This window comes from Lactuca serriola, chromosome 8, assembly GCF_051521515.1.
Source record: "Lactuca serriola cultivar US96UC23 chromosome 8, Lser_US96UC23_V15, whole genome shotgun sequence".
Lineage (NCBI taxonomy): Eukaryota > Viridiplantae > Streptophyta > Magnoliopsida > Asterales > Asteraceae > Lactuca > Lactuca serriola.
In genome coordinates this window covers 322,395,724-322,410,381 of record NC_136415.1, presented here as the reverse complement: position 1 = coordinate 322,410,381, position 14,658 = coordinate 322,395,724, and positions in this window count along the sequence as shown.

Genomic DNA, 14,658 nt, shown 5'->3' with positions numbered 1-14,658 from the left:
GAAGCTTACATGAAGACTCTCCTAGCAAAGTTTGGTATGATGGGAGACTCCAAAGTCAAAGTCCCAATGGCATTCGGCACCAAGATAACCCCATCCCTGGACAAACCGGCTGTTCATATTACGCTCTATCGACAAATGATAGGCTCACTGATGTATCTCACTGCTAGCAGGCCTGACATTATGTTTTCTATGTGTTACTGTGCTCGATTTCAGGCAAATCCACGCGAACCTCACATGCTTGCAGTGAAGAACATTCTACGCTATCTCAAGCGAACCACCTCTCTAGGTCTATGGTATGCTTCCAACTCAGGCTTCTTCGTTCAAGCCTATTCAGATGTGGACCTTGGAGGTTGTGGACTCGACAGAAAAAGCACAACTGGTGGCTTCCAATTCCTTGATGGGAAGTTGGTTAGCTAGCAGTCAAAGAAACAAACGTGTGTGTCTTTGTCCACTGCAGAAGCTGAATACATTGCAGTTGCATCCTGCACCTCTCAAGTGATTTGGATCCAGAGTCAACTCAGAGACTATGGACTCAATATGAAAAAGATCCTACTATCTTGGGACTCTGAAAGTGCAATTAGGATCTGTCATAACCCAGTGCAACACTCCAAAACCAAACACATAGCACTGAGGTATCACTTCATCAAAGATCATGTGGAAGATGGAAATGTTGAAGTTCACTTTGTTAGAACCACTGATCAACTGGCTGATGTCTTTACCAAAGCTCTTCCCGAAGCCTCATTCAACAAAATTCTACAAGGGCTAGGTATGATGGAATCAGAATCAGTACCACAAACTACCTCTCGATCTCAAACGTAAGAAGCGAAATTGACCGAACGTTCGGGTTCGGTTGCATCATCTGGACTCGCTCATCATTTCAAAGGTAATTTTCTTGGTTGTAAATTTCTTGTACAAAGTTGTTTATCTATTCGTCTAAAGTATTACCCACTTGAATGTCAAAATTCCTTGGTTTCTAAAAATTTTTCAAAACCGAAACCTACCGAAGGTTCGGGTTCGGTTTTTCAAAATTTTTCAAAACCGAAACCAACCGAAGGTTCGGGTTCGGTTTTTCAAAATTTTTCAAAACCGAAACCAACCGAACGCTTGGGTTCGGTTTTTCAAAAATTTTCAAAACTGAAACCAACCGAACGCTCGGGTTCGGTTTTTCAAAATTTTTCTCAACCGAAACCAACCGAACGTTCGGGTTCGGTTACCAAATTTTCCAAAGTTTTTTTTTAATCTTTCTAAATCTTATTTTTTTCTTCTTGCTTTTTTTATTTTATTTTAATTTAATTTTTTTTATATATCAAAAACTCCAAAAATATTTTTTTATTTTATTTGTGTGTTCGTTCGTCTATGGGGATAAAAATTGCTTGATTAGTTAAGTGTCCCTAGAAGCATGTTGTTGTATGTTTCCCAAGCCTCATAAGATTTTGAATAATAGCCTTAATGATCTGGTATAAACAAACCTTGTCTTCCCAATTAGGCTACCACATTTATTCTAATCGTGAGCTACCTCACTCTCTTCTCACATGAGATAAGAGTTTTCTGCTTGGTCCTTATTTTCGCAACAGAGGTACTTTAATTTCTTACACCATCTCCATTACATTCGTTTCATCAACGTAATCCTTGAGACTCTCAGAAATTACCACTGAGGTTTATGGTTACACAACAATTGTGTTTATGATCTCAGTTTCGTGCCACTACGAGCTGAGTGAAACCCAAAATTCAACACCAAATCTGAATTGACGGTGAACAATAAATTTGCTCAAGTTTTCACCAAAGAATTGACGGATGTATCTTACTGAAATCTCAAATTTTTATTTTTGTGTGATTCCTATGAAATTGTTAAACACCCTAACATTTCTTCCCTTGGGATCCAGTTTTTAATTTTTTTTTGAGATTTTCTATTTTCCAAGCCACTTTAAAGTTAATTCCTACCTACTTGTTCAACAGACTACACCGGTCTCACAAGTACTTTGTTCACTTTCTTTCTTATTTCAAGATTAGAATTGTTGCATCAAAGCGAAAGCCACCCTTAAGTTGCTTAATTAAAAGAAGCCTTTCAACATTTATTAATAAGTGTTTGATCGTCATTCAATGGGAAACCACATGAACACTTTAAGGTCTCTCTTGATCTTGAAGGAAGAGATTCGTGCCCGGGATCATTTGTTTCCTGTCACTATTGACATCACATTTATTCCTAAAAAGAGTTGCTTTATTTCTTTTCTTTTTTACACTCTTAGCACGAAAATCTCTGATTTTCCACTATTCTGGTACTAATAATTATAGGCTGTATTATTGCTTTGGTGGTTAATTATCGAGTTGTGGTCAAAGATCATCCACGTGGGAAATTAATTCAAAAGATGCCATTTAAAAGATAACATTAAGGGTTGCTGACTCAGGCGGGAGATCAAAGGATTAAATTTCAAACGACGGTTAAAAAGGGACGCGTGCGAATTTGAAACGCCCATTCTTTAACTGACACTGTAGACGCGTGTGCGAATTTGAAGCGATTCCTCTCTGGCACTTAAAGGCGCGTGTGGATTTGAAACAGTTTGTTCTGAAACGGCGCTTGTTGGGCGGCGTGTTCCTAGGAATCTGACATTCTCTCTCCTACGTGATCATCGCATGCCTTAACTGTCACGCATCTGTCATTCCGGAAAACCTTTTCGTATTTCCATAGAAGATTTGAACCGATTTTTCTCTCTCCTTTCACCCACTATAAAAGGCAGTCTACACTCCCATTTACCTCTTTATTGCCTCCGAATTTCCAAGAGAGCAAAAATTCCCTAAAGCTTTCCTGTTCATCTTCTTCTTCCTACCTTCAACAATGGCAGAATCATCCTCAGTCCATGCCACCTCCCACATTCTTCCCATTCGCCCTCAACAGTGTTTGGTGATTGACCTAACCCCTCTAGCGTACGATTCCTATATGTCTCCGATCATCGAGTGCCTGAAGTACTCACAAATCGCTCCTGCACGTTCTAGGGTTGAGTCTGTGCCCATGGAGCTCCTATCGCAGGTTTATGCGACTGCACATTACGATAAAGTAGTCGATAGGGTGTTCTTTGAAGTTTCTGATCACAAGACCTCCATTTCTAGACAACGATTTGGCACACTGATAGGGTTGGCTACTGACCCTTCAAGAATTAATCCGGAGACGATTCCGATTGGGCATCTTTACAACATGTTTTTTCAATATGGGGTACACGGAGGCGCTCCCCTCCGTCACGAAGTTTAAAAAATCCTGCTTGCCGCCACAGTGGAACGGCATGTTTACAGTCCTCTTCAAGGGCTTATCTAAACGGAGCTCAGGATCTGATGGTTCTAGTTGAATGTTGTTGTCGATTATGTATGGCGTCTACAACGGAGTCAATCTTGACTATGGGTTTGTTCTCTGGCAACAACTCATCCAGAGCCTCTCTTCTTCTTCACGACACTCTGAGGTGTCGTATGCCCGGTTCTGGACTCTCATCACAAAATGGGCGATGGATAAATTTGATATTCCCACTGTTGCCGGTGCATCGATGTCTTCGATTGGTGCTTTTCATACCACGAAGATCTTCGTCTCTGATGCATCCAAGTTTTCTTTCATTGGCTCAATTCCGGAGACAATGTACGGCGATGTTCCATCTGACAGCAGGCTCATCCGGACGATTAAGGAGTTCAAGACGTCTGGACCGAGGGAACTCACACAGGAAATGCTCAAGTCCATCCATGATGCTGACAAGCCTGTTAATAGGGGCAAAAAGTCGGATAAAGGGAAGCAAGTGACCAAAGCTGCTAAAGGTCCTTCTCCTAGGAAGAGGAAACTAACCAAAGCTGCACAGTCCCCGCAGCCGAAGAGACGGAAGACTCAACCGAAGCGAAAGCTTGTAATCGCTTCCTCTTCGAGTGACTCAGAAGGTGAGAGTTCGGGTTCGGACGGCTCTCAAAGAAGCGAAACCCCTCCCAGAGGCAACACCCCACCCCGATCTCCTACCCCAGACATGGATATCCATGTCTCACCAATTCCCTCACCTACTCACACAATCCCCACTTCCATTCCCACCATAATCCACACTACCAACATTCCTAAAACCTCTTTCCCTATACCACCACCCATTTTCACCAATGCAACAACTGCTACTACAAAGGTTCCAACCAACGTATCTGATACGGGGGTTCATACCGATGCAACCGAACCACCACTAGTAACCGAACCCATACACACAACCGAAACCCAACAACCACCCGAACCTACTACCACTCAAACACCAACCGAACCTACCCCTTCTCAAACTCAACCTGAACCCACTCACACCACTACACCACAAGCTTCACCATTACCCCATCTCCTAGTCATGCCTCTGACAGAGATAACCCTTTCCTTGGAGGGGAAAATATGACCTTCGATTCGGTCTACTACAGTCCGTTTCAGGTCCAAAGCGACGACGATGAGGAAGCTCCTGTAACGAAGAAACATCTTAAGGAGCTGCATGAGAAGGTTGACCTGCTTATTGCTTCATCCTCTAATTCTCAATCCTCTCTCTCTGAAGCTGCTCTTCAGAAGATCGTTGATGCCTTTTCCCAGGCTCAGCAAGCTTCAGTCGCTTCAGCCACTGCCGCCATTGACGCCTCGACGAAAGCATGTGAGGCTGCGACCGAAAAAGTCGATAAACTATTCTCTGACGCCTCTTCCCTGTTAAAGTCCTTACAGGAGAGCGCCGATGACACAAAGACAACATTGCAACCAATCGTTCAACAATTGGCCACGTTCGTCTCCACGGAGTTGAAGTCGTTCGCTACCCTTCGCCAATCACTTAGTGACGACAACTCGGCCCTTCGTGCCTCCATTGACGAGCGCCTCTCTAAACTCCAAGAGGATCTGGCTGCAGAAAACTCATTGATGGACGCCCTTGCAAGCAAAACCACCGCCCTCAAGGTCAAGAGCGCTCAGCTTTCCAACTCTCAGCAACAACTTGACGCTCTTCGATCCGAACGGGAGGTCATCAAGACATGTGTTTCGGATGTACACTCTGCCATATCCAACATCCTGGAAGCACACGATCCGATTCTCAACCACTCTGTGAGGCGAACCCTTGCAGAAAAACTTGCTCCTGCCCTGGACCTGCTCAGTAAACTAGAAGGGCTACCTAGTTTCGTGTCCACTCCGAAACAAGGGGGAGAAGTGAAGTCCGGATCGAAACCACCTCCTTCCCCAAAAGCTGATCACACAACCGAACCTCCTCCTACTGGTCAAACTTCGGGTTCGGGTGTGAAGGATAAAGGAAAGAATATAGATGAGGAAGAAGATGAAGATGATAAAGAAACCATTGCTGCCTTGTTGAAACGCAAAAATAGTTGCAATGTTGATAATGACAACATTCGTGTGGCGCGAGAAGCTGAAGAAGCCGAACGCAGACAGAAAGAAGCCCACGATCTCCTCGAGAGCAGAAAGACTCTTTTCCCTGCTTGGACTCGAGAGAGAATGATTAAGGATACTATCGATACTCCGAGCATCCTTTGGCTCGAACCGGTGATCTCCTTCGACTGCTACAACTCTGTCGACTCGCTGTTCGACATGCCCTTAACCCGAAAGGCGTTTATCTTCCACGCCTTCTCCAGCATTTTTGAAGTCCCTCATCCTCATCCTGAGGTTGATCGGGAGTTAATCGATTTCTATCTGAAGGCTGCTCAACCACAGTACCAAACATGGAGCGCTCAGAAGATCGTTAATGTTCGGGTTTTGAAGCCTTATTCTGAGGGGAGATTCATCAACGTTCAGTTCAGGGTGATCCGAGGGTCTGCAAGAACCGAACATCTTATATCCTTAGCAGATCTACCGAACCTCAACCCCCATGACTGGATTGTTCTGCATAACATCCTCTTGACGAATGAAGCTGAATATGGTCCGATTATAGACCATCTCAAAAGGATGTTACTATGCTATATCATGGAGGTCGCCTTGATGGATCAGGAGGTAGCCACTGTCTTCAAGAAGAAACCGAAGATATCTCCTGTTGGCTCAGCCAGTGATCTGAACCAGATGAAGATGGGCAAGATTGACCCGAGGCGTAATTCGGTCATGTTCACTAGGGCTGAAGGACAGAAATGTCTCTTTGCCTTAGCGGATAAACATCTTTATACCACTGCTTGTCTTGAGCATGTGCTGGGGATCATCCATAGGTGTAAAGAGAATGTAGCGGATGATATCAAATACTTCAACGATATGATTCAATGGTACATCAGATTCAGACAAACGATACTTGCTCTTATCACTCGTCTGTTTCAGACTGTAAAGAAGAAGGTACCAGCTGCTGCTGTTGGCCCAAGTAAGAAGTGAAGATCTCGCTCCAATTGAAACAAAGGGGGAGATTGTTGGGTTGCAGATTTGTTTTGTATTGCATCATTGGGCTCGGTTTATAGTCCAGTTTTGTACTCCGGTTTGGGCCTGTCCAACCGTGAGCCTGTTAGGTTTACTATATAATAATATGCTTACATGCATATTAGGTTAACGATCTAGAATACAAGATAGAGAATTACGATTGCTTTGATTTTCTTTATCGTTCCTGTAAACCTTTTAATCCTCTATAGTTGTAGTTCTTCATCGAGCTCTTCTGAGGATTGTTTTATAATCATTCGACACGTTTGATTCATTCTTGAGTTGTTTATTGTTTTCGTGTTCTTGCTGTTTAATCTTTATTTTACCTGTTTGAGATCTAATCGATCTTCAAGATTAAGTTTTAATCTCATCAAGAAATTTGATGTGTCAAGTGAGATTATCGAGTCAATGATCGAAAAACAATTAAAGTGGAAAGACAAACAGGGTGAGGGTGTAGGGTATCACAGTGTACCACCTCCCTTCAATGATAACTATACTCCAGCTTCTAAAACCACAAAGATAGAAAAATTTGTTCAACATGGTCAGCCTACTGTCACTGTTTCAGTTAAGACTGAACAATCCGGTAAAACTAAGACTATTAAGGCGAACGATGCTAATGCTTCTACTTCATGTGCTGATAAAGTAACATTGCAAGACGGGTGCGAGAAAAACAAAGATAATGCTAGTGTTAATGAAAACTCTTCAAAAACTAACTCTTTATCTTCTGTTGCTTTAAAGGTTTGTGATAATACTTCTAACAATCTTAAGCTACATAAAGTTGTGAAACAATGTGCTTGTGTTTGTAGAAATTCAGTTGGATGGGGACCAAGTTCTGAGTGTATTCCTCTTAAAAGACAAACCTGTTTTAACTAGGGAATTCCTAGTCACATTGCCAGAAATTGTTCAAATCGTGCATATATCCCATATTATGCCCAAGGTAAGAGGAACGTATCACGAGGAAGATCTTTTAAGAGAAACTCATCGATATCACGTGATGGTGACTAGAATACTGCCACGGCCAAAAATCAGACTCTCAAGAACAAAAAGGTCATGCCTGACAAGAGATCTGATTTGAGATATAGTTCAGTCAAACCAAGACTGGTAAGGTCAAAGTCATCTCGGCAATTGGACACAAGCTCCAAAACTAGTGCTGAAACATCCATCCGTTTTAACAAGAAAATGCTTAAACCTGACTACAGATGGGTACCAAAATTTTCCACTCCCAAATCACCTAAAAATTCTAACATCTCTTCATTTTATGTGTTTGATAAACAGGATATGACTTGGGAACGTGTGTCATGTGTAGATAGCAAAGGTCAACCTAGTTTCAAAATGGACTGGGTTCCCAAAACCAATTAATCCTGCACTATGTGTCGAAGCAACTATGGAGGAATATCATCAGACTTCAGTATGTTGATAGTGGTTGTTCCAGACACAAGACAGGGGACATCTCTCTTCTGCTTGACATTCATAATTTTAATGGAGAGCATGTGTCCTTTGTGAGAAAAGGAAAAATAAAGATTACAAATGGGGATTTTTTTCAATTGTTGAATTACGGTTTGAATTTTCAGACTCTTCTCTTCTATGTGATAATATGCTGATTTTCGATCGTCCAAAAACCTTCTTTTTCTACTAAAAGCAAGCTCGTGCTCGTGGGATTTCTTAAGATGATACGTTTCGAAGACTGAATTTCTTTTCATTTTTATTTAGTATTGTCTTATTTTCTTCCATTTTGTTTTACTTTTTTTTTTTAAATTTGAGAATCTTTTGGGAAGTGATATGAGTTAGTGATAAAGGGCAACCAAAATACGTGTAAAGCACTAAAGCTGAATTGTCTAAACTCTGTGTTTAATGTGTCAGTAGACATAAAGGATTAAGACTAATGGACTAGAAAATGTGGACTTATTTGAACTTAGAAAACTTCATTTGGACTGACAATACGACGCTTGGGTAGATTTAACAGTAAGTCCTATGAATTAAATTGAAGATAACTATCATCTGGATCTATGGCTCAACACTTCAATGGCGTATAGACTTGTGTCCTTAATTCTTGTATTGAAAGGGGGTGACTAAGGGGTTCTGATAAATTGGGTCTGTTTAAAATTGTTATTCTTTCTTTCTTAGTCAGCCATATGTTATCCCCTATGCGTGATCGGAAGATCCGACCTGGGACACAACATATGCACTCAGATGATGTTTACTGCTTTTAAGATAGTATAATGTCTCCTACAAATATCTTACTCTCTAAGTTAGTCATATGTTGCCCCTCTGCATGATCGGTAGATCCTACCTGGGACACAACATATGCATTCCACAATGATTATCTACTCACCTAAAGTAAAGGATTCCGAAGAAATTTTGTCACACCCCAAAACCAAGAACGGCGGAAACGTTCTGGGGCGGAGGACGTCATTCAAAGTATCACAACACAGTAAATGTAAATAAGCAAACAACATCATCCATTGCATTAAATATATAATTTTAATACAAGCGTGTTCTGTACAGTTATAGACACCAAAAATAATGTAAATCAAAATAATAAGATGAGTCTTGGATGCGCTCCATCTTCTCAAAAGCTGGCCTCGGTACCTGTCTACTGATGACCTGAGAATACAAGTTATTTTAAAAGAGTTTATCAGCATTAAGCTGTTGAGTTCATAAGTAATTTAGTGTCGATGTGTGTTACCAAGAACGTTTGAACATGTCTCAAGTGTAAGTTTGTAAAAGGTAAGTAAATGTTTGTAAGTGTTTGTAAAAGTTTGAATCTCTCAGAAAAACCTACATTTTCTATTAAAGTAGCCTTCTACCAAGGCTTAACTGTTTTGTATGCTCGTTTGTTGTAAAAGTGTGTAATTTCCCAAGTGTAACTATCATTTAACAAAATATAGTTTGTACATTAATGTTTAAGTGAAATAATCACTAAAAATATGTAATGGGTAAATCATTGTAGTACTGTAGTGTTGTATTATATGAACTACTACTGTACTAACTACCTTAAACCGGATTTATATTAAGGTAATATGTGATAAATTGCACCATACTATCGACTGGTAACAATGACATACGAATGGTCGTAATAACGGAATGACGTTTGGCACCTGCAGACCTACAGGTCCGGCTGTAGCTAACAGCAATGTGTAGGATAGTCAATCCAGTATAGATCTATACGCAAACTCACGCTCTCCCTCCAAGAGAATTCTGGCTACAGCTCGGGCTATGACATTTAAGGCATGCTCCGATATAGTGGATCACAATTGTTAACGTATTCTTGTATATGTAATGTAATGTTACTCGTTCTAGTATAGTTGTATATGTTCTCCTCCTAGTATAGTTGTATATGTTCTCTTTCTAGTATAGTTGTATATGTTCTCATAGTAATGTAATGTATTGAACCATGAATGAACTGACTCATTGATCTAGAAATTGTAGTAGTATGATCCTGTGTTACCCCGATGGTAACTTACTAATGATGTGTCTAATACGCATGAATATGGAAGTACTTTTATGTCTATATATGTATATTTGATATATAACTAATATTGAAACGACCTTCGGACGGCTACCCGAAATCCCACCAGACCACATCTCAAGCGCGAAAAGGAAATAGGGCGGATGGCCTTCCTAAGCCCTTTAAACATTTCTTATATATCTATACATATATGGGCATGCAATTTATAAGAAGTATAACAAAGTTTAAATAAAAGTATTTGATAAGTAAAAGGGTTTGTAAAACATTTTGAAGTAAAATAGTTTGATAAACAGCTTGAACAGTGATAAACCATTGGTTTTCTAGTTATTAATCACATGTGATTGATGTAATCACATGTGATTGAAGCAATAACTGTAAGTATTTAACTTGTATTCACCCCCCCCCCCCCCATAAAAGTATTTAAAACATTTAAAAGTATTTCAAAGGTTAATTAAAGGGTATGAACTCACTTGTGGTGAGTGGATTGGATTGAAGTGTCGGATATCGTGCTAGGTGGCAAACGGAGACTTGTTCACACGCACGAGCCTAGTTATCATATAATAAGCATATATATAACTAATTAGCCAAATAATAACTTAATGAAATAAGTTGGGACACTCAGGAACATGTAAACACTTGGGATAAGTGTTATAGGTCCTAATGGTTGCATCTAAGTTGCTATGGGACAAGGCTAAAGGGGTTTAATGTATCAAAGGGCCTTATATAAGAGTTTACTACCCAATAAACCCCACCGAAGGAGTTTACGGTCGTAAACCCTTGAGTAGTGTAGGGCATAGATAATACTCCTTTGAGGAGTTTACGGCCAAAAGACCATATCCCTTAGAGTTTACGGCCGTAAACTCTCATGGGATGGGTGTTTTAATTCTTTCAAGTCCCAAACACAAGTAGGATAATTTCTAGGCATTTGTTTAAGGCTATGGAGGACCCTAGGCACACTTTGGTGCCCTTATTTGGTGTTTACGGCCCAAGAGTATTCCTTGGCCGTAAACTCCCTTTAAGGGGTGTTTTTGATGTGTTAATGTCCCCATATTAGCTAGAAGTAATTGAGGGTTAATGTCTAAAGCATTTAGGAGTGATTAAGGCACATTTAAGCCCTTGAATTTGGTGTTCACGGTCCAAGAAACTCTTGGGCCGTAAACACCTAAAGCTTGGTGTTTTTGGTTGTTTTCAAGTCTTAAATGTACATACATATCATCCTAAGCTAGTTACCTAACAAGGAAATGGGACTAGATGGCCTTTACGCTTCATTTTGGATTTTACTCCCCAAGAACGTTCTTGGGCGGTAAACTCCCGAATCTCATATATTTGTCATACAATCTATGTTAATAAGCATAAAACAAGCATTATATCACAACTAGAGAAGTGTACTCACGATTTGGGATGAAAACCCGAAGATCCGTGAGAGAGAAAATGGTTTTTCTCTAGTTGGAAATGTGAATAATGAATGAATTTAGTTCAGAAATCTATTTATAGTCCTGAAATATTTTTGGCAGAAAATATTTTTATTCCGGAATTGGACTCTAACATTATGAAGTTTTGAAATGCTCAAGTTTCACAAACCCATGAGCATCCACTCTCCTGATATCTCCTTAAACGTAAACCCTAATGTACACAAACTTATTCGGAAAAGTCTGAAATTCATTGAAACTGGACTAGCTTCTATTGAATAGCTAATGTTCGTACAAAATGGAAATTTCGAGTTGTCACAAATTTCCTTGATTATTGGGGTATGCAATGAAGTGGGGAACATGTTCTAGTGTACTAACATTAACTACACCCATAACTAAATGCTAACTGGTAGATTTTAATGGCTAAATTTAAGTGGACAACAATATCCTTGGTTGTCGTTAGACAAAATGGTCTATCTAGGAATATAGTAGCTATATATAGTCACTCATAATCTGTCCTGAAAAATGTCCTTTGTGTTTAAGGGGATCACAATATCAATAATTGACCAGAACTTTTCATGAACGGTTGTGCTGATAAACCTCATTAATTTGCTCCATAACGATTGATCCCAAAAAGTTTTTTTTATGGATTACATTTTTGTTTTTATTTAAATTTGTACATATTTTCATTGTTTTTATTTTTGGTTTTTGAAATGTAAAAATTGAAGAAATTCTTTTTCTTAAAATTTGAGTTATTTTTCATGGGTCGAAATCAGTTAAGTGGGCCGCTTGGGATTTTTAGGTCATATATATAGTTCGTTTTCGGTTGGTTAGGTTTCTTCACCGAAAAACCCAAACAACCATCATCATCATCGTCGTTTTCTCTCTAACTCCTTCGAGTTTTCTGCAAAATCCTACTCATTCGTTGTTTTGTTGAAAAATTGTTCGGTGAATTAGGTAATTTTTGGGTTTTCGATTGTGACAATGCCATTGATGTTGTTTTTGGTGTACTTGGTGTCATAGCTTTGCAGGTTTTTGAGTGAATTTCTCAAGGTTTTTGAAGAACTAATTTGGAACAAATTCCGATGAGATTTCGGGTTTTCAGTTCAACCCGGATTCGACCAAAATCAGAAGGAGATTTAACCGAAAACTAGGTTCTCGGCCGAAATCAACCAGCATTGACCAAAATCATCTGGTCAACAAGTGTTTTGACCAAAATCAAATAAAATCTTTACCTTAACCGAAATCAAATAAAATTTTGACTTTAACCGCAAACGACTAAAACTTTGACTTTAACCGAAATCAAATTTTAGATTAAATTAATCTTACTTGGCTAGTTTAGTGCAGATAAATGGCAGAGCAACTAAAATTTGTGGACTCTTACAACATTGTTGGATATCTCATGGATCCAGCTGCTGCTCATCAAGAATTCAAATCCATGATGGCGGGTTTGAACAACTGCAGGATTTCTCAAGCCTTTCGTGCTAATCTAGTCATCCATAGAGACCTAATTACTGAATTTTGGAAAAAAAATGCTTCGATCAACAAGCTTTGAGCAGATGGAGTTGGTACTGTTGAATCGATGGTGAAAGGAACACATGTGATTATTTATGAACAAGTTATCCGAGAGGTACCTTAAATGGTGATGCAGCTGCATTCCCAATTGAGTACTCTACTGATGAAGTCAAGGAGGTTCTTGAGAAGATGTGTTATGAAGGAATCTATCCTCCCACCATCAAGAAGCTACTACCAACTTACTGGAGGTTCCTGGCATACTCCTTTGCGATTTTGCTGTAACACCCATAATCAGAAAGACCAAGAAAATAAAGGAAAAGCTCTAAGTCATGAGTCAACTCATCGAGTCCAGGGAGGAACTCGACGAGTCAGAGCGGGATCTGGGGGATAGAGTAAGTGACCGACTCGGCGAGTCGGCTAGTGGACTCGGTGAGTCTGGTCTGGACGAGAAAAACCCTAATCTCGAGGGTTGTGCCCTATTTAAAGAACATTACATCGCTTCCCCAGCCTCTTTACTCCCCTTTTGAGATCCAGAAACCCTAAATCGTGAGTGAGAGCCCTTGTAAGCAATTTAAGGCCTAGATAAGTTATTTTGGTGGAAATGGACTTGAAGATCAAGAGGCTTGCTGCAAAGGAGTGGTGTAGATCCGAGATCTACTTCAGTTGGAGTATATATTGGAGGTAATAAGTTGTTGCTTTGGCTTTATTGCAATTATATCTATCTTATGTTTGAGATTTGGGGCATTTTGGGCATTATTGAGATCTATGTCGAGTTAGAGGCCTAGATCTGAGGTTGCTACCTCAGATCTAGACTTGTGATGGTCCAGAAGGTCATAAAGTTTATGTAAAGAAGTTGTTGGTGAAGCCCCTTTGTCTTAAACCCTATCCCTAAAGTGTTTTGGGCGTTTAGCTCCTTGGTTTCACGTAAAGTTTGAAACTTTACGTGGGGGATAGATTGTAGAAGAGTGGATCTATGGATTGGAACCCATGCATGGCTCGAAAAGCCACTATATGGATTAAGATCTAAAGAGACTCAGCGAGTCACATGGGTGTACTCGGCGAGTTGGAAGAACAACTCGACGAGTTTGTTGAAGATTGCTTTGGACTCGGCGATTCTGTTCTTGGACTCGGCGAGTCTGGTCGCAGAACCTCAACCTTTTCTGGTTAAGACGCAGATCAGTGACTTAAGTGGTGACTCAGCGAGTTGGACATGATGGGACTCAGAGATCGTTGAACTCGACGAGTCTTGCGGTGACTCGGCGAGTTGAGTCGTATTTTAAGAGTTTCTGAGTTTAAGAACTCGATGAGTCTATGATTTGACATGGCAAGTCGAGTCAACTGGAAGGTCGACTTTGACTAGAGTTGACTTAGTTTGACTTCTAGAGTTCAATTTGGAACTATGTAGCACCTGGTTCTTGGTATGTATTATGTAATTAAATCTTCATTTATTTTTGCATTTTTGGCCTTGGGCTCGGCGAGTCGAAGGACTGACTCGCCGAATAGAAGCGAGATGAGGCGCGGGGATTAAGTTGCGGACTCGGCGAGTCGAGTCCCGGACTCGGCAATCAGCCGCTGTTTGGGCAAAAACCCTAATCCAGGGGTTTGCATCCTGTTTAAACGACCTTATGCAGCCTCTTTTCCCCCTTTCTGCTCCCAAACACTCCTCATAGCAAACCCTAGCCGTTTTTGTGAAGATCTAAGGCTTTTTGAGTGATTCTTGTGAGTTTTGATCTCAAGGAAGAAGGAAGAGCATAGAAGGATCATGAGGGGACTGAAGGATTCGAGTTTGGTTCATCATTTGAAGTCTTTGGAAGGTATAAAGTCTAAACCTTGCTCATTCTTTTGTTAGATCCCACTTTGGGGTGATTTAGGGCTTTTATAAGCCATTTTTGGTGGCC